The 21,656-nt window shown below is 43.8% G+C and overlaps 1 protein-coding gene across 1 annotated transcript in view; it reads right to left on the reverse strand.

The window, feature by feature from the left end:
- Positions 1 to 5,115, reverse strand: part of ptn (pleiotrophin) — a 40,834-nt gene extending 35,719 nt beyond the window's left edge. Inside the window, exon 1 of the mRNA XM_048268235.1 lies at positions 4,921 to 5,115. The gene's annotated coding sequence lies outside the window, so the exon portion shown is untranslated. The remainder of the gene's footprint in view (positions 1 to 4,920) is intronic.
- Positions 5,116 to 21,656: the final 16,541 nt, after the last annotated feature.

Consider the following 21,656-nt stretch of genomic DNA (forward strand, 5'->3'; position numbering starts at 1 on the left):
CTGTCTGGTTTATTGACTCGCTATGCGGATCAATAACGGCTCTGCTCTCTGCAAAGGTATTCACGTTTCATCCGCTACTATTTATGCCTTTGCTTTTTTCATTAGCCATATGCATTTTATGTCCAGTGACAGTCTCATTTTCTGATTAACAGAGGCCATATTATCTTTAATAATCCTTTGCGGTGGAATCGACCGACGCGCACTTCGCATGTCTCTGAAGAACTAACGAGCTGGGTAAATAAAATGCGGTCCGTATCGATCGCGGTCCTATAGATTTTCACACATTGTTTTGTGAGTGTTCCGTGTAGGCCACTTTATGGGCTCTTTTTATGTGTGTTTCTCTTGTATAAGTCTGTGGTGTTTATGTATGATTCACATGTCCACGTGTTACATACCTGATGTTGGGCCTGGTGCATAAGACACCTTGAGAGGGCCAGACTAGCAAGTTGCCCCGGAAATTAGGGGGCGGAGGCCTACACTTCCCTTTCCCCTGTGGCAATGTGGGTTGCGTCACCCTGAGTGTTATGACGTTTATTGATTATCTTCCTTCGCCCACCAAGGTCAGATTTAATGCATTCTCTTCGTTGCTGCCATCTCCAAATGACAAGGTCAGACAGGAAATGTGCCAAAGAGACAACAAAGGGAAGAGGACCTTCCTTCATTTTGCAATAAAGCTGAGAGCCCTTTGGGGGACAGTAGCTGAATACCTTAAATGAGTTTTTTTTGTCATTTAGAACCAAATCTATCCTATTAGTAACTCCACTTTTGAGTTAATGGACTTGAGCTATAAAATTGCCCATTGGGACACCAATGAGGTCTCGCTGAAATGGCTTTCAAACAAGTTTTCCACACAAGACAAATAGGTTTGGGATAACGTTAGCTTTTCCTTTCCACAAAACATGTTTTTTTTGTATCTGTGGGGATTCCTAGTGCCTGGTGCAATTCTACAACTGCACAAAATATTCAAGCGCTGATTATATACCTCATTCCCTTTTTCACCAAGCCACCCCACACCCTCTATCTCTCTCTCCCTCTCTACCCTGTACTCTCTGGAGACTTGATGCATGGGAGATGGGATCATCTCTCAGTTCATTAGAGAAACACAAACAGCCGACGCTCCCCCGTGGCGAGGCAAGCATAGCTGACAAACACCAGCAGAGACGGATGGAGAAGTGACGGGCAGAGAGGAAGGAACAGAGGAGGACAAGAGAAGATGATGAATGAGAAGGGGAAGACCAACAATCTGCTCTCACACCCCATATAGATACCCCATATATACGTCTAACTTATTTTTTTTTTTAAAAACAGCCATCATCGCCATAATTTGAATTTGAATGACTTCTCTTGCACAAACTTGTTACGTTTCTACTCAAATTAGGCTACCACAAATTCATTCAAAGCAGACTACTATGTGCAGGAGCTTTGAGATCTGTTGCAGTGGAATTTTTCTCTCTTTCTTCCCCCTTAGCAGTCTTCCGTGACCTCTGGCCCTGAGCTCTCTCATTGAACCAATCAGAGGCCTGGGTCAGCAGCAGAGTTTGTGGGGCAGACTGGAAAAACGTGTCTAATTGATTAATTGATCTCGCCGGAGTGCCACTGGCTCTCACGGGGCCAGTGCAGTCAATTGGGGGCCAGTTTAAGAGTCAATCATCACCGGGGGTTAAAGAGTGGATTCCTCTACGCCATCTTTTACCTAACATGCTGCTCAACAGCAGCTGAGCCAAGCTTTTGGGAAGGGGGTTGGGTTCTTTTCTAACCATTTTTCTCTGGTTAGAATCGAGAAATTATTCCTGCACACACAGTAACACATGGGCATATGCAAACACACACACACACACACACACACATATACACATGACATCCCCACCTCCCCGGTAGATTTTCAGTCAACAAAAGCCACTGCCAGTGCAATCAAGAGCAGGCCATCCCTGCTTGTGAAAGGCTTGTGTTAAACAATGGGCCCCTCGGCCCGAGACTGGCTTTCTCTCTCTCGCCAGGCTTAAGGGATTTTCCCGCAGCCTCCGACTGTTTCGATTGTGTGCCGATGAAACGGAGGCCTGCCTGATGTCTCATTTAGAACAATAGCGTTTCCCTGGCCTGAATGTAGGAACATTTAACTGCACAGTCTTTAAACTGCAAATCCCTCTGTCTCTCTCCCTCCTTTCTTCCCCTCTCTCATTCATTTGGGAGTCTGGTGAGACAACACCCCCCGTCTCCACCTCTTGCTCCTTCTCCCAAAGCCTCACACCCTCAAACACATATACACTGACACACACACACACACACACACACACACACACATACACACACACACACACACACAATATACACACACAATAACAATACACACAGACACAACAATACGATACACACACACACACACACACACACATTTACACACGCACATATCAACCACTGTTTTGCAACAAACAATAAAATGGATTGTATCATTAAGACTCCCAAGAGCAACGCTGTGCTGTGGCTTTGTATTTCGTCTTGTGTTGTTTGCCGGCTTTATGATAAACATCTCATGCTACTTATGTCACAATCCTGAATTCATATGCTCTGCTTCCACCACCATCACCACCACCACCCCCAGCAGCAGCACCATGGCATTCCCACCGCCCGATCTCCAAGCATCTGGCAGACCCTTCCTCTGGCCTAGTCCCATCAGGAGGCCCCTGCCCTGGCCCATCAACAGAGCCTCTATTCTGCCTACATGGGAGAGGTCCTTGTGCCCCCAACAAGGAGCGCTGAATGTGGAGGTCTTTGTGCGTTTCTTCCCACTTGCGTTGCCCCTCCAGCCCCTTCCCCGACGCCCCCCCCCCCCCTTTTGCGCCTTCTTCTCGCTTGCGCTGTGGGCCCACCCCCGGTCCGACTCAACTCCTTTGAGTGCTTGCCCTGTGCTTGTGGAGCAGCCTTCACGGGGCCTCTGTTTGAAGCCCTGTCACATGAAAAGCCGCTGCGAAGGAAGGACGAGTGGCCATACAGGGCTTTGTCAGTGTCGCACACACATGAGCACACACACACAAACACACACATACATGTGCTCGCTCACACACACACAGATGCTGCGTGATGGTCTCACATTCTATGAATGTGTGTGTGTGTGTGTGTGTGTGTGTGTGTGTGTGTGTGTGTGTGTCTGCTCACTCTTTGAATATGATAGGAAACCACTGAAAGCCACACACAAAGAATAAACATCACAACACACTGAAACAGTTCTGCATTCGCCAGGAAGGACTGGAGCTCAAATTCACCGCCTCCACACACAAACTGGCCCATTCTCTCCCTATCCACAAATTCACACACAGTATTCGCCTAAGCGAGGATGGCTCAGGACAGTGGCGCTTGCTGGACTCCATCCATCAGTGGTAATAATGAGTTTGACCTCTCTCCAGCGATGGCAGCCTTCTCTGGCCGAGCTCCACCTGGTGCGTCCAGTTTTAATCTGAAATTCTCATTAGTAGCTCACCATGTGTTGACTCTACCGAAATGAGCTGGACGAATCCATTCAGGGCAAGAATGTGCGCCGGGTTGCTTTGTACACAGTAGGAAAGGCCCTTACACAGAGGATCTGTTAGTCAGACTTGAGTGGCTGTAGCCAGGGTGGACATAACTATGGTAACACAACCAACTGCGGGGTCTACTCGACTAGCGATGGTTCAATGCCGATCCGTCTAGTTTTTCATTCCGGTCAGGCTTGACCCAAATTACACCATCCTGGGAAAAAAAGGGCCCTTTAGGCACCCTCACACACACACCCTCACACACACACACACACACACACACACACATTCACACACACACACACACATACACACACACACATGAATGTGAATATACAAATACACTGTATGGTGTTGGAACGACATTGCTTTTGTGTTTTTGTGGAGAAATGAGAAAATCAACACTGGATCTAAATCAAGTAATCACTGTAGGAAACACAGTTGGGTGGAGCAGCGAAGGTTTTGCTCATGCATTGCCCTATGTCTAATATTTCCCCAAAGAAATAAACAAACATGCAAACATAAGAGGCAATTTTCTGCACCCTGCATAATGTTATCACTTTGACAATCTAATTTTATCACAACCACAAGCTTGCCTTGAATAATCTGATGACGTTTTCGCTTTGATTGCCATGGCCTCCATACATGCTGTATCACAGAGGAGCAATTTATCTATAGTTTTTATGTACAGCCATTAAGCTCTTTAGAAGAAGCCTACATCCACATCCCCAATGTGGTTTTACCTCTGGTCGTAAAAAAAAAGAAAAGGAAAAACTAAAACTTTTTGTATTTTCTTTTTGGTTGGCGCCCACATAGAAAAACATATCACCTGTCTATCCAAGTAAAAACATTGTACAGTGTTTGACAACCAGTCAGACCGCTATCATTTCAAAACCAAAAGACTTGTTTCACAAACCAACTCATGTTCAAAAAAACAACACTGTGTTTTATCAATTAAGGGAACAGCGTCTTAAAGTAGAGCTAAGCGTTGATTAGCCTTTTCTCACGTTTAATCACCGTGGAACTCGACCAAGTGGGCAAAACACCCTGGAGTGCCAAAGTGTAAAAAATTTGCAAAAAAAGTGTCGGTAAGCATGGCCAACACCATCTCGCTATTCCCTTTGGACTCGGAAACCGCGTCTATTTTTTTCCCCCACCTCAGCCCTCCTCTCTCCCACTCATACTCTCTCTCAGTGTCTCTCAGAGAGCTTACGGAACAGAATGTGACGGATTCGAAGTGCCTGTCATACCCAAGGGCTTCCCATCGGAACCTACAGTACAGTCTCTTGCTTTCTCTCTCTCCCAGTGATGAAATATCCTGCTCATCTTTAACCAGGGTCCCACACTGCCACTTACACACTTACGCTCTAACCACCCAGTCAAAACCCAACCAAGTCCCCCAAGTACTTACTTTCAAATGGAGGTATGGTAGGTGTTTTCAGCACTTCAAGTAGTCTGTCCCCTCTCCTCTTATCCACTTTTGTCACACTTTACCCCCTTCCTGCCACACTTTTTCCCGCTCTCAATCAGTCTCTGTGTCCCTGTGTCTCTCACGTCTGTCCACACGGCTAGGCAAACGATATCTGTTTTTTTTTTTCCCTTGTCTTTTTTTCCCTCAGAGTTGGAGGGGACTGTTTTTTTTTTTTTTTGTTTTTTTTGCAATGAGGGCGTGCTAAAAGCTTGGTTCTCTGACTCGTGATCAGAGGCTCATTACCACAAGGTCACTCCAGGGACGTCCCGCTTGGCAGGGGAGCACCACTCAGAGAGAGAAGAGAGAGAGAAGAGAGAGAGAGAGAGAAAGAGAGAGAGAAGGGAGAGAGACAAGCACAGAGAGAGCGGATGGGGAGAGAGAAGAGAGAGAGAGAGAGAGAGAGAGAGAAAGGGAGAGACAAGCACAGAGAGAGCGGATGGAGAGAGAGAGAGAGAGAGAGAGAGAGAGAGAGAACACTCAATGATGAGGTCTGTGTTGCGCTATAGTAACACCAGAACACAGACACACAGAGTGTGGGGGGTTGGGGAGACAACTGCCAGGGGCAAACTCAAGGCTTCTGAGAGACGGGGGTGTGTCAGATGAAAACCAGGAAGGCACAGCAGGGGGGAAATGCAAGAGGCAGGAGAACAGAACAGAGGGGACACTCTTAGACTATTTCCCCGATCAGACAGACTGGCAGAGCCACTGTGGATCGCTGTGTATTGACAGTTTGAGGCACCATTTGGACTTTAGTCTGCTTTTTGCCATCTTTTTAAGGAGGCCTGGTAACAAGTGGCTGGCTGATGAAGCTGTGCGGGGAGGCAGATGGCTGAGGGTGACCTTAAATGGGCACGAGGGCTCCTACCACAGCTGGCTTCCACTGATTTGACAGATTACAGCCCAGTTGAATCAATAACCTTTAGCTATCAGCTTTGTCCCCATCGCAGGCATGATACTGATGTCACACACACAAACACAAGCATAACACCCACGCACACACCACCACACACACACACACACACACACACACACAAAACTACAAAGAATTAAAACTTTGCTATAAACTAGGCCTAGGGTACCAGTTTCAACCAGCCTGAGTATAGCAATAATTTCCCAAATTCAGTGAGCATACAGAATAGCCATCAAATACCCAGTTTAAAGGAGGACTGGAGTTTGTGTAAATGGGTTTTATTTATTCAGTGTTATTGATTATTTCATAGTACTCTGCATCATCCCGTAGAATTTTACAGTATTGTGTATCATCCACTGAAAACAAGCAAAATTATATCAATGTCAGACCGATTCCCCAGAGCTTCTGGTCCAGTGCAGTCGATGGATATCTGGGTATTGACCCACTTGTCTGGTAGTTGCCCGGATACATTTCACGGAACAGATCGGGGGAGGTGGGTGGTTTGGTTTCAGTATGAAACATTAATCACCCGAGATGGCAAGCCAGCGCTGGTCATTTGTGCACCGTGAGTCATTCTCCTGTGACGCGGCGTCTGAGTGCCAGTCTTGCCTTTCTCATCGTCTCTTTCTCCTCTCATCAATAATGAACTCCGTCCATCTGGGGCCCTCCTCTCCTCCGCAAGCAGCGTTCCACGCAAGCGTGCATGTGTGTGTGTGGGTGTGGGTGTGTGTGCATGTGTGTGCGTGCCTGCGTGTGTGTGTGTGTGTGTGTGTGTGTGTGTGTGTGTGTGTGTGTGTGTGTGTGTGCGTGTGTGTGTGATTGTGTGTACCCAGGGCTTGTGTTCTCAGAGTCATCCATGGCAGTGTGTGTGTATTCTTGCACATCTCCTATGTGTATTCAGGATTTTAGCACAATCCATGATGGTCTAGCATTTGCTTCCTTTCTGCAGAGTATAGCAGAAGTGCAGCTGGGTGCTGCAATGGTCATACAGACACACAGATACAGAAACACATATGGGTTTGGGTGAGGCTCTTTGTGTGTGCCATGATACATTTACTGAAGTTGGTCTGGATCTGATCATATTCAGATGGAGGTTTAAAATGTTTGTGTGTCTGTGCATGTCTATGTTTCATTATATATACGGTATATACTGCATATATATTTCATTGTTGATATATGTTCATTGTTGATATATGCATCCTACAACACCCCTACACTAATGCACATGTAACTAAATGCTATAAAACAAAGAGTGTGTGTATGCGTGTGTGAGTGTGTGTATGCGTGTGTGTGTGTGTGTGTGTGTGTGTGTGTGTGTGTGTGTGTGCGCGCGCGTGACTGGCATCTGATGAAACGAAATTAAATCTGGTCCTGCTGCTGGCGCTATGACATATGAAACGTCTCCTGAGGCCCCCCAATAGACAATCTCTTGCGCTGTCATTTCCAGATTCAAATACAGCTTTGCCCTGCAAAATTACTCAACTGAGAAAGAGATTGTAGTATGCAGTTTTTCTGGAAGGTGAAAGAGAGTGAGAGAGACAGACAGACAGAGAGAGAGAGAGAGAGAGTGGGCAGTGCTGGTAGTGGTGGTGGTGGGGGGGTATAGCGAGACAGAGGAGAGGCATTTTTCCTGTTCTAATTTCTCCTCAGAATGTGAATGAGCCGGGAAACTGCAAATGAACAGATCAACCCTGACGTCTCTTTCTTGAGGGATGTAGGAGTCCATCTCAAAGGTGGCAGGGCACAGATACCTGCCGTCAATCAGCTCGGCCCAGCCCGTCCCTGTTCCCAGCACACAGTGTTATGGTGTTATTCCACATACAGACACACACAAAAAAATACACACACACACACACACACACACACACACAAACACTGGCTACCCAGTTGACAAACAGCGGCAACCCAACACATACGTTCAACCGTCCTCTGAGCGGCTAAAGACTCCAGACAAATGAGTCACTCCGTCTGAATGTGAGTGCGGGCTGACTGGGAGTGCAAGTCCAGACTCCAACAGGTCGTGAGTTGAGGGGACTATTTTTAGTATGCTAAAGCACTTCCCCTGAAATGCATACGCCACCAGATTTGTCAGTCGAGAGAGAATTGGGCCATGTAGGAAGTGAAGTGTGAGTTGTGTGAGTATGGGATAGACTGGGATATCTGCAAAAGATGGACAGAGACAGAAAGAGAGAGAATGGATGGAGATAGAGAGAGAGAAACAGAGAGAGCGAGAGAAAACAGTGAGAAAGCTGAAGAGAAAACCAAATGAAAAACCAAGAGAACTCGCAGGAAAGGGGGAAAGAAAAGTGTGGGGAGAGAGGGATGGTGAAGAAAGAGTGACAGAGAGAGGGAGGAAGGAGGGAAGGGAAGGGAGAGCTGACAGCATCAATAAGGCTGAGAGTGATCTCAATCTGCGGTGGCAGCCATTGCAGGGGTCTCGCGGGGGTGATTGCCTTCTCCTCCACGCGTCGTCTCAGAGTGTGGCTGGACCCCAGTGATTTAAGACAGGCTGTAGGTAACAAGCCCCTCAGGGAGCACACAGCCAGCCACACACACACACACACACACACACACACTAATAAACAAACAACAGCCCAGAAACATCTCTATCCTATCCTATGAGCCGCATTTGCTGGCCATATATTTTCATGGGCGGAGGCAGGGGAGAGCAAAAGGCTACTCGAGGTGGCCGTCTACGTGTCTCTCCGCTGTGCATTAATGACCCTAATAGGAGGAGAGGGGCTGAGAGCTCCCAGTGGACAAGTCCACTAATTTATTCACCCAGCGTCCTCAGCCCCTCAATGTCTATTGACCAGGGGGTCATGATTTAGACTTGGTCATTTACTCCTCCGCGGGTCTGCAGAAGTGAACCTGACAGTGCGAGGGAGATTGGGGAATGCCCCACCTCCTAAGATTGTACCTTTTTGGGGGGACTTTTGTTATTATTATTATTGGTAGAGTGAATCGGGTTCCCATTGAATCTCTCCAAGGCGCTCTGCAAGGTTTGTTACCCACCTGACATCCCAAAAAAAATGGCCCTCCGTTCTAATCTGGATCAAGTGCCTTTGAAAGCCTTTGAATCTTTAAATTAATTTTATGGCTCTAATTAATTCAAGATGGAGCAATGAAAGGAATCTTATTATGTCGATTTAATTTCTCAAGAAGCTCACAGACATTAATGAATCATAAGCTTTCAGTTAAAGGAGAATTCCGGTGTGATATTGACCTAAAGTGTGTTGAAACATGATACCGAGTGTGAACGTATGTCTCATAGCCCATCTCGGCTTGTCCCCTGCACTCCAAAATCTGGCGCTTAGTTAGCCGATGCTACCAACAGCTTTTTCAATGGTGGTGCTTCGGCATCGGGCTAGCCATGCCAATAAATCACTGTTTTACACCATTTACGAGGCTCAATGTATCTCCACACTTCATTGGTAGACTTCCGAGGGCCCTGACATTTAAAACGAGACATTGAGAACTTTGAAAAAGCACTGGTAGTTTACTTACAAGACGATTTATACAGACAGTATCTTCACGAAGTTTAGCGTTTGCAGCCATCTTGAATTTAGTCACGATAAGTCGAGCAACGAGTAAGAATGAACAGGCATGATAAGGGATCAGATTCCAAAAATAATTCAGTGGAAATGCATGGATTCCAGTTTCTTCCAGTAGCAGCAACTGGAATCCATGCATTTCCACGGAATTATTTTTTAATTATTACTCGAGATACATTGAGCCTCGTAAATGGTGTAAAACAGTGATTTATTTGCATGGCTAGCCCGACCCCGACTTTAGGTCAATATCACACCGGAATTCTCCTTTAAATATTAATGTTTATATTTCTGGGTTACTTCTGATAAACGAAACAAAACTTTTTTCAAAACTTCACTAAACTCTTGCAATTGGGTGGTTATGAATATTTTAGAAAGGCCGTGAACTACTGTTTAAGACTAATATTGTTATTTGCATGTATGTTTTATCCTCTGTATGTCCATAGTAAGTTACATGGCATTTAAGAAAAAATAATGATAATTTCAGGTAGTTGTCTTACTGTCACCACTATCAAAAAGACTGCATATATTCTGTAACAACCAGGGGGGGATATTCAACCATGCAGCCAGACAGTATGAGAACGAGCAGAGACAACAAGAGACAAGGGAGACTCTGAGAATGATGCGCTACATTGCCCTTGTAGACTCCTGGCTCCACATATTAATAATAGTCAATTAAATCTCAATTAGCGCACACAGCCTTGGCTAAGCACACAGCACTTTGTCTGTGGCTCCCTGTTTGATGCCAAGCCACCCTTCAGAGATGGCTACAAGCATAGACCACAACAGCTCAAATCATCTCAAGCTTCTCTAAAGACACCCCACACACACACACAGACACACAGACACACACACTCACCCCTGTCCCCACACCCAGCAGCTCCTTCCATCCTGCTTCAAGTTCAATGTTATGCCATTTTCATTTAAAAAAAGAAAAAACATCCCCACATTTGTCTGAGATGGTGGCACCCTGCCGTGAGTCCCCATGCGTTTGATACGAGTCTAATTGAGGTTCGCCGGCATCACCGAGCCAGGCTGTTTGGACAGCGGCAGTGGCGGAGAGCGAATCATCTTTCAAGCTGCTCTTTGATCTGTGAGGGGAGGCGAGGCTTTGACAGCTTCTGTCACCTGTCGCCCGCTCTCACCACTCCCTGTGTGCCGCCACAGTCACCACCACTGCTGTCGGCGATGCAAGTGATGGAGTGACCTGGTCCCAGGAGCAGAGTTTTCAGGTGCCGATTGGATGTGAGGAAACTTAATTTAGGCCTGACAATTAATCTGTGGGAGTCAAACGCCCGTCGGTTCCGCTGAACTGGAGGACTGTCCGCCACAGGAGTGGCAGCCTGAAGAGATGTTTTTTCTCTCTCTCTCCCTCTCTCTCTTTCTCTCCCCCTTCCTCTCTCTGTCCTTGCCTCTTGCACTCTCTAGGTCTGTTCGAAACAGAAGACAGCTGTCTGCTGCCTCCATCCCTAGATAGAGAGCTGTCTCACTAGACATGACTTTGGAATAAATGCATCTTTTAAAAATGAGCGTAGCACTCTAGAATCTTTGGTTAACACTATGGTATGACGTTAGCAAAAGCCGGACGTTAAACTAAATTAGCCTACGTAAGCTAGCAGGCTAACGGTATAAATTAGTTTGCAGGCGGCTCAGTCCCTGCCCTGTCATTGCAAGCGTCTCATGCTTAAAGGATAATTCAGGTATTTAGCACTTTGAGTCCCTTTTCTGGTTTGTTTTGAATGAACTAGATTGGTGGACACCGAAATTTTGACGATGGGTCCTATCTCGACTTTCTGACTCGTTTTGAATTGCCTTTGACTGGCTGGCTATGGGCATGCACAAACATGTCCCACCCTTAACATTCGTTTTCAAAACTGTGCAACTCACCGAGTGGTTAGTGGTGGTGTTAGTTGATTATTAAAAGAAATATATCAGTGCAATGTATGATTTCAATCCGTGTTATTTGCTATTGTGGAACTATTTTTTTAGATACCTCACAACCTGTATAAACTTCCGCTCAATATTTGAGTCTGAAGCATAGACAATAAAAGAAGGTCTTGCGGGGGAAAGACTACAACCGTAAACAGACCCCCTTTCCATTTCCGGTAGCACAGTGATATCAAGGAGCATGAGTCTTCCAACAGAAATCCCAACATACAAAATCGCAAATAAAACATGACAGAAACTGTATTTTGCTACGCTACTTGTTTTGGAACATCAACAAACATCACTAACCACTTGGTGAGTTGCACAGTTTTAAAAATGAACGTTAAGGGTTGTTTTAAGGACATGTTTGTGCATGCCCATAGCAGCCAGTCAAAGGCGATTCAAAACGAGTCAGAAAGTCGAGACAGGACCCATCGTCAAAATTTCTGTGTCGACCACTCTAGTTCATCCAAAACAAACCAGAAAAGGGACTCAAAGCGCTAAATACCGGAATTATCCTTTAATCATCCTTAAGCACACTATGTGGATATTTGATTTAGTTCTATTTAGTATATTTAGTATTTTAGTATTTTTTTTTATCTTCTACTGTTTTTTGTATATTTATATACTTATATTACTTTTTCTGCTGTAAGTGCATGTTGTGTGTGATGTCTGTAGGCTATGCTACTGAGACCTTGAATTTCCCCTTGGGGATCAATAAAGTATCTATCTATCTATATCTGACCAGACGCTATTAATGCTTACAACAATGGTATAATCAGATAGTAAATTGTTTATTTCTCATCTCAAATCTACAAATCTAAGCAAAATAATGTCACACAAATTACATTTAACCAGATCTTTGTTTACTTTTCACAGCTGTTTCAGACGTTGCCGCAAAGGATTATGGGTAGGAGGGAGCATGAAGTGTGCATCAATGCTGCCTCCAAAAATGCCCGTCATTTGGGAACTCTAAGATATCTTAGAAGGCAGCAAAATTAGTTTTTTCGGTTTCGAACCGCATTTGCTGCCTCGCTCCCCAGTTAGATCTTAAAAGGCAGCAGTTTTACCCGTTTCGAACAGACCCTCTGTGTCTCTTTCTCTTTCTAGACACTCTAACCCTCTCACAGACACATGTTTATCTGAAGAAAAACTCATTAATGTGAAATGGGTTATTTCATCGCTGAAAAGTGTGTGTTTTCCTTTAATGGATTTGTGTTACGCAGTCGGCAAAGATCAAAAAAATATATTTTTCTGTCTCTTCCCTCAGCCCTTAAATTGTGCTAGTGTGTGTACTGTATATGTGTGTGTGTTTGTCCTCATGTTTGTGTCTGTGTGTACGTGCTTCTGTGTTTTCACAGGGGAAAAAAGCTTGGTCAGCCTCATTTATCATTGCTGTTGTTTTCTTTCCTTTTCTGTTTGTCTTCTTCACTGTGGATGCTAAGGGGTAAGGGGTAAGTAAGGGGTAAGTAAGGGGTAAGTATCACTATGGTGCTTAAAGGCATTATGGTGCTTGAGACGGCGGCAAATTCGACCAGCACTAAGGCATGGCATTCTTGATGTCGTCTTCTGTCAGTGTTGATCATTTAAATATGCACCCTGGGGTGCTGGAAGAAACCCAGACGTGATGCGATTAAGTCTGTGCACGTAGCGGGTATCTTTCTCAAGACTCGCCTTGATCTGACTCGAAACTCTGTCTCTCCTGTCATCCATATAAGTGCATTGCAGTTTTTCAAATAAATAGAGCCCTCTGTGAGGTTATTAAAATAGTTTGAAGAGACGAATATGGTTTTTCTTCTCTGTCTTCTTCCTCTCTTCTACCACTGCATGGAATGGACAGTCCCCTCAGTGTATTTTGTGTGCGAGAGTGTGTATTTTCCTTTTGATTTATTTATTTTCAAAACAGCAAATGTTTTGGGGGGCTTTGTGTCTTTTTTTTTGCTCCCAACTGCTGACTCCAAACACAACAAATCCCTCGGTTGCACCTTTTGCTTGGGGATCAACACTTCCCTATTTGTTTCCCACTCGCACACGTCTCTGACACCAAATTTTCCTCAGACATCCTTTTGAGCTCTTGCTCTACTTTTTATGAATCACTCCCTTAAGCTCACACTGCACCACTATAGAACGCTATAGCTCTTTTTTAAGATGGCATTATGTTTCCCAATTAGTGTTGCCGTCACTAAAAATAGGCTTTAATCCTTGTGGGTTTTTTTGTACACTTTATGAAAAGCTGGGTTGGAACCTTTATGACAAGTGATTTAATCCCTGATCTTAGCTAGCGTGTTTAGCATTTTGAGTCACACTATTTGCTGGAGGTAAACTCCTTAATGTCATTACTGGTTTGTGTTTTATCACACTGATCTACTGTGGAACACAAATGTAAGCACATTTCTTCCTGTGGGGAGCATATTTATACTGTTTCATCATGTATCTAGCAGGCTCTTTTATCCAAAATAATTGATCCTAGCCAACATGAGCTAGCTGGCAGCAACACAACTAAATCTAACATTTTTGGAGAAATATGTCACACAATAAGGAAAACAAAAATAGAACCATTGTTCTATGGACCATTTTAGCAGGATTTATGATGGACATACCTGTCGTATCCCTTTTGTTAAGAGCTGTTGCCAATTTTGTTCAGCATGACCATGTGATGGGGATTGGGGCTGAAAGTCCTCATTCAATGGACCCTATAATATTTATGAGAAACAACTGAACAAAGGTTACTTGAATAGCTTCCATACTTGTGTTTTGGCTGCTGTAAATATGCACTCTCTAATCAGGTAGAGCTTCTGGTATTCACTGCTAATATCTTATCATCTAAATCTGTGTCAAAAAAATATTTTTCTGGTTCACACAGAATAATGCTTGACTTTGAGTGCTGTCAATATGCATGTTTGGCAGGTTACTTGGTGCTTTAAGCCTCCAACGTCGTCTTCCAGGCAGCACTGCATGGAAGGCACTAGGGTTAGTCAAGGGGTAGGGTTAGGGTTAAGGTTAGGGTTAGATGCCTTGAAGTCGACGGTGGGGGCTTAAAACACCATCAAGCTTTTGGCAGCTGGCCGTAGTCCAAGTATGCCTATAGCAAAGATTGCATACGATATTAAGTGATGTCTGCTGACACTCCCTGTGGATTAGGGGAAGTATGAGTGGACGAGGTGAGTGATGATAGCTGACAATCACCCTGATGGGCTTCTCCAAAATGTTGTCTGGTAAACATTAGAAACCCTTATGCTATTGCCTGACTTTTATATCCAGTAGGATGTAGACCGTCCACAACAGGATATTAGCTGAACAGTGGCTACAGGTAAACTGTATCGACACACAGGGACTTTGTGACTGAAATTGTATGATCACTTTGCTACTCAGTACAGAGGACACACAACGCCTTACCTATCTATTGGCAAAGATGAGTAAAAAGTCATTCCTCATTGTTGTCATTGTGAAACTAAGATAAAATGCCAAAACCATGATTTTTTTAATAGCTCTTTCTACTCATCTAAAGGTGCCAATAACTGTGGAGGGAGCTGCATCACTCCCACACTAGATCTGCAACACTGTGAGGTGTATAGTGGCAGTTCCCGATCATTGCCTTTACCCATAACTAATTCATTGACCTTGTGAGCCAAACGTTTACCCCCGTCTATTGTCACTTAACTGCCCTGAGAATATCCTCACTGTCTGGGTCAGACTCCACTAAGTGCATCTACAGAACCACAGGCTTGGCACTGCTACAAATTCAAGGGCACTCAGAGGCCTCTCTTAGACGGCCAAGGTCCAAACATCTATTGTGTGTGGAGCTCCTATCCGTGGACTCTTGGCAGAGCAAACACAGAATGTAAAACAGAATATCAATGCCAATGGACGCTGAGGGGTTAGCAACAACAAGGCTTGAGCATCGATTTGGCAGTGAGGAATCAAAAACAGAAAGGGAAACAGGGAATCGTCAGTGACACTTGAGCGTATTTTATACTGTATATGGGTTTTGAAACATTTGTCAATAGGCTGTGTATCAGTGGTTGGAATGACCACTGCTGGCAACTATAATTAGATCGGAAAAGAAAACAGAAGCCAGTTGGATGTGCACAAACATGGAAAGACCATTCGGTCTGTCACTGAAGATCACACATTCACAGAGCATGATCACACCGTGGTGGCCCTGTGGGCCTGTGCTTGTCCGTAGCCAGGTAACGGAAGGGCAGGGGCAAATGCTGTGGAATATCTGTCCACACCTGATGTGGTGTGAATAACTTTTTTTACATTAGTATTCTATCACTTCCCTCATTCATACACACAGCCTCAAACCTTCCCTTCACCAGATATCTCACCTGACTGCAGTCTTTACTGCTCATGGCTACTTCCCTGTTCTCATTAACCCTTAAAGGAGTAAATGAACGTTCTAAAGAATATCTGGGTTCATTGAATTCAACATAGAATTTTAGAACCTTCAATTGTTGCGGAACTTAGAATGTTCAAAAACCTACACCTTTAAGGGTTAATGCCATCAGTACCACTTCCCTTCCTTTCCTTTCAAAATGTAAAAAAATGTTTTTTTTGCCGTAACTGAGGTTACGTCGCACAAGGGTGGCATTGGTCTGTCTGTACCAGAAAGGCTAATAGACAGGGTGTTTGTTTCAGACAGGGTTATAAAACCTTTAGATACAACCGGAGACTGAAAGCAATTGATGAGAGCCTTATGTGTGTTTCACCCCAGTGAATCCACATCTATATTCACCTTACATTTCTATGGCTGGGTGAGTCATAGAAATGTAAGGTGAGCTATAAGACCTATCCATCTCTTTCCCCTTTGCTGTGTAATTGATTTTACTCTCATTTATCTCATGCAATGTCTTTTCATACAAGTCAGCGCTGTAAAATGAAAGGATTCACAACAAAGTCACGTCCTGGGCAAGCTATTTGATGTTAGAGGGGTTGGAGAGATAATATACAAGAAATTCCACTAACACTAACAAAGATTATCCAGTGCAATCCCCATAGCTTTGATGAAGTTGTACTGTAAGGCATGAAAGGCCATTCTAAAGACCTGAAAAGGCCACAATACATATCCTTAGATCATCTTTTTTGATTGGAGGAAAGTTAAAAGTTTAAAAAGTTGTCTGATGGAACAATTGTTAAAAGCGCAGTAATCAGCCGCTACCACCACACACATCACGCACGGTGCGTAGAGAACAAAGGGACAGAGGGGACATCAAAATTGAGCCAATAAATAGTAGCTTTACTGCACACTGCTTTTCACTCTTGTTAGAAAATGTTTACAATGTCAAAACACACCAACAGTAGAGAGATGACAGGACAATGCTCAATTAATTGTGAAAGAGCATTTCTTATCATCCAAAATACAACAAAAGAATGAAGTGTAACATTCCAGTTGCAGCTACATAACATTCACATGTCATAATGCCTTTGGTTTCATCTAATAGAGATATGTTTCATTACTTTGAAGTAAATGTAGGTAAAATTCAAACGTCTTTCTTATGGACACTTGTACAGACACACACACTTTCCCATCTATTTGCCTTTCCACTAATCAGCAAACATTACTGGTAAAAGGGTCTCCGTCAGGGTGAAAGCCCTGCAAGCACTGGAAGGATTAGCCGAAGTTCTTACCCCAGCATTACAATTCTTTGAAATACCCCTGGAGCAAATTCATTAATTTTGAGACAAAATGTTACCTTTGATTTCTTTATGTTCTTTTATCCTTTAATTCCTTCATAAACACTTCCTTTCTTTTTCTCTGTCTGTACTATCCATGGATTGTATCTCATGTTTTTCCCTCTTCCAAGTGCGTTGTACCACTGAAGTCTCCCCCACTCACTCTCTGACACGGTACTATACGGTAGCAAATCTCCAAAGCTGATGCTTCATCCAGGGGTGAGGAAGTCGGGTCTGGTGGAGCATGCAACCACTTCTACCAGGTTGACTTCATCCCCCACTAGAGTCGCTGAAAAAAATTTATTGCATTTACAAAAGCTGACCGACTTCATATCTGTGATTTGTGTGTGTGTTTTTTTCCTACATTCATTCATTCATTACTGCTCATGTGGAAAGTGAGTTGTGAGAGTCATATTCCAATGATGGGGCCTAATTTCGGGCTTTATTTTCAGCTCATTTTCATGGGACACAGTGGAAAATTACAGTATTTTGGAATATTAGGTAGACTGGTATTATGCCTAATCTACCAGAACAACTTCCCACGTACAGTAAACCCACATAATCTGCTGTAATTAGAAAGAATAAGAAAGTTAACTCTCACTAAGTAGGAGTTTAAAGTTTGATCACAATGTTCAGTGCTCATTTTGAGGAACATGCATTATTAATGAAGCTATATTCACTGTTCTAAATGTGAATATTGCATCTTGCAGAGACTGTGCATTAATTTCCATGGCAACATGAAACTTGACATTCAGGTTTGATGGTGGGAGAAAAGGGATTAATTCTTATTGAACAATGTGACAAAATATGGAATGAATTCATCAAACCTCTCCCTTGATTAGGGGGAACTAGGCAAAGTTTATCCATCAAATATTCTTTCACACCTGGAGTGTGTCCCTGGAGTATGATCTGACTGATGTGTCACTTTAAGTCACACAAAGCCGAGTGAGGATATACAGCATGTGCATATGACTTTAAATGTGGATCGGCTGTCCTGGTTGTTGTTTACGCACGGACAACACTAAGCTGCTTAGAAACAGTAATTATTGCATGCCAGAATAAACAAACAATAATCCTACCTTTAAGGCACTGTAGGCTGCATCTAAAATGTGCTGAAGAAAGCAGAAGTCAATCTTAGCTCGAAACAAAACTTGAAGCATTTGTCAACACACGTTCACAGAAAATTCTCATTTTTTAGCCCCTTATGTAACTAGTCCAGGTGGCCATACAACTTGTACAACATCGTGTTGTGTACCTGTGCAGACTGTAATGACTGTGTGACTTACACATAGCTAAACCGCATTAGTGCACACTGGAATGGCTGAGCATACAGATGACCGGCACTTTGGACCTGAAGGTCAGCACTGGCACTTTGGACCTGAAGGTCAGCACTAATAAGGTTCGGTGGTGCCTTACGTCTGGCATTGTAAGCGGAAGACCCGACCACCTGAACCTCAGCCCCGACATCACCAAGCCCATAGAACCGGCAATAAACAAATGGGAGGACACAGGGCAGGACACTGCGGGCTGGCATGTAAACAAACAGCCAAACACACCCAAATACAAACACGCAATGAGACAGATAGAATGCAATCCCTATAATGAAGCCCAAAGAGAGACAGGAGATGAGAAAACAAAAGTAAGTGGCTCTTCTCAGCACTGGTGCCCAGACATGGAGAGATGGAGGGGGTAGAGAGAGAGAGAGAGATAGAGAGAGAGAGAAAGAAAGAGGGAGATATTTCTCCTTTCTTTAAAGTCTCCATCAGCATAGAGGTTATGTAACATCAATGTCATTATGGTTCTCCAGTCCACAATATGAGCAGCAAACTGGATCGAGCAGAGCTGCCCTCCGGCATGATGGCATTGGCTACTGATGTGGAGCAAAGTCAAATGACAACCAGAATGTCTGCCTTCATTGATAGCATCCCTCTATCTCTTTATTTGTGTGTGTGTGTATGTGTGTGTGTGTGTGTGTGTGTGTGAAATCGGGGTGGGCTCAGGTCATGGGGGCCGTCCATCATGTACATAATATGTGTTATTTGTCTCTCTCTCTGCTATTATGTGACCACTGTGTGAACACACACACAATGTACTAATGGAGATGTTGCGTGACTGTTTGTGTGTGTGTGTGTGTGTGCGCGTGTGTGTGTGTGTGTGTGTAGGTTTTTTCCTGTCCTCGAATTATATTCAATAAATAATGCCTCTCCCACCACCGAACCAATGAAGTAGCATTTTATTTCACCTTGACTGGAGGAATTCATTTAAATGTGGAGTTGCCTCTTTATGGGGCCACATGAAGACTCCGTAAAAAATACGATCAGGGCGATCGCTATAATCAATAATGCTATTATCCATAACAGTACAGCCATGGATAAAAGCGCTGCCAAACATTCAATAAAGCATGACCTTCACGAGGGCCCGCCGAATGAGGAGTGAGCACCAACAAAACAATTATCTCGCCTCGTTTCCCACTCTCCACGCCGACCATACATCATTGTTTATCAAAATCGAAGAACCCACCACTTTATATTGACCCACACAGAACCTGGCCCCCACTGAAGCAGATCAATGGCTGATTAGGGCTTTACTTTTAAAGCCCACCTTCATTCCATTCATTTCTCTCTCTCCCTCTCTCCTCTCTGACGCTCTCTCTTTCTGCACCTTTTCATCTCTCTCTCTCCCTCTCTCCTCTCTGACGCTCTCTCTTTCTGCACCTTTTCATCTCTCCCTCTCTTGGCAGGTCCACTCCAGTCCAACCAGAGTTTAAAAGTCACTGCAGGCAGTCAATCCTGGTGGCAAAGAGATTGTATCCCGTGAGCAGAATCAAGAACCGCCATCAACAGGCTTACTTTTTCAGGGCCATAAGAGAGTAATGTTGATGGACCAGGTGTTAGCAGCAGCAGACACACATTATTTAACCACAAAAACAAATACTACCCCATACGACCTCCAAAACAGGTGCTTGCTAACAGAGCTGTATATATAATGTAATGTTAGGTAAGTCATCAAATGTTTCCCATCAAATTCAAATGTTTCCCAAGCTCAATACACAAAAAATAAATGAAGCAAATTGCTCTCTTCTTTCATCTTTAATTCATTGCTTTCTGTAAAGTGTTTGTGTTTTTAGCATTACCGGTTTCTTATAGAAATTCTCTGTTCCTCACAGAAGATAATGTCTGAGAAATTATCTTGCATGATTGGCAGCACAATATCCATTGACCAAACCAACATAACTTCATGATGTTTCCAAAAGCATGGAAGTGATTTGAAATGACACAGAAATCGGAGTCACATGCATTAAAGCTGGAGTATGCTCAATTCACCTCTACACAACTACATAAGTCATTAAGAGATTATATTAATTAAATGTTATACAGGCTTTTAACCAAAGCTGCATCTGATTCCAATGTCATGGGTACATGTGCAGGCAAAGGCTGCGTTATATTCATTTTTATAAAGTTGCAATTTTGAGATGTAGAATTTTGTTGTTTCATATTGATGATTTATATAGTGCCAAAAACCTGTCATTAGAAATAATCTACTATGTAGTACCAGCCTACAGTATCTGACTTCAGGCATGTTTAAAAGGTTTTCAGACGTTCCCTGAGGTAAAATTAAACATCTTTTCGCTTTTGTATGAGTCATGTTTATCCAGAGCCACTTAACATGATTGAGAGATTTTCATACCCAAAGAACACTTGCTCTTTTTCTTACAGCACCTGAGAAAACATTTTTCCCGCTGTATAACCGGAATTAGTCTTTCACCTTAGAAAACTTTTTTTTTCTTGAATGTGACATTCAAAGCCTCCGAGCTGTCTGAGGTGTCAAACGAGATCTTGTGCCTTGCCACCGTCGCATCCTAACAAGGCACAAAGCTCCTGTCATTAGCTATTCTGAGCTCTAATTGGAGGATGAGACACTGCATTCCAGCGCTGTATCCCGGTTACCGGCCTCTTGTCTCCATCTGTCTTCGTCGCCGTGTTGGCGAAAGGGAGCTGACGACAATGGAGTGTTGCCCGAGTGACGGCATCCGGCACCATTCAGCGGCGGAACACACAGCTTGTCTTCGACTCAATCAAAGAGATGAACTGAGAAGTCAGTCTGGACTCTGTGACCTGTTCCTGTGCCTCCACTAATCTCTGGCGCAGCACAAAGGGCCTCTTTATACAGGTATTCGTCTCTAACGAATGAGTCTCAAAAAAAACCCTGCAAATAACTCCAATGGCTTTGCGTGGGAGAGTGCAAGGGTGTATATTCTACATGCTTTGAGGATGATAAAAAGAAGAAAATGCGATTGAACTTTAAGCCATCAGGATGACAGTGTCATCACAAAATTTAGAAAAGTCAATGCTCTCTCTTTGGAAGCTTGAATTGCCAGACAAGTAAAAGGAGATGATAAATAAATCACCCATTTACAGTCTGACGGAAAGTTTAATCAAAGTTTCTTGATTACTGACCGTTCCGCTTCAAACCTATCTGGTTCAATGCTTACTTGTCTCTATAGCGCCCATGTAGCTCTAAACCACAACCACAGCTAACCACATAAACTTTTCCCTCATCAACCCTCAACTTTTACGGGCACAAAGACAATTTTCAGACCTAACAACCCCTTG

The sequence above is a fragment of the Alosa alosa genome, chromosome 17 (assembly GCF_017589495.1).
Source record: "Alosa alosa isolate M-15738 ecotype Scorff River chromosome 17, AALO_Geno_1.1, whole genome shotgun sequence".
NCBI classification, from domain to species: domain Eukaryota; kingdom Metazoa; phylum Chordata; class Actinopteri; order Clupeiformes; family Clupeidae; genus Alosa; species Alosa alosa.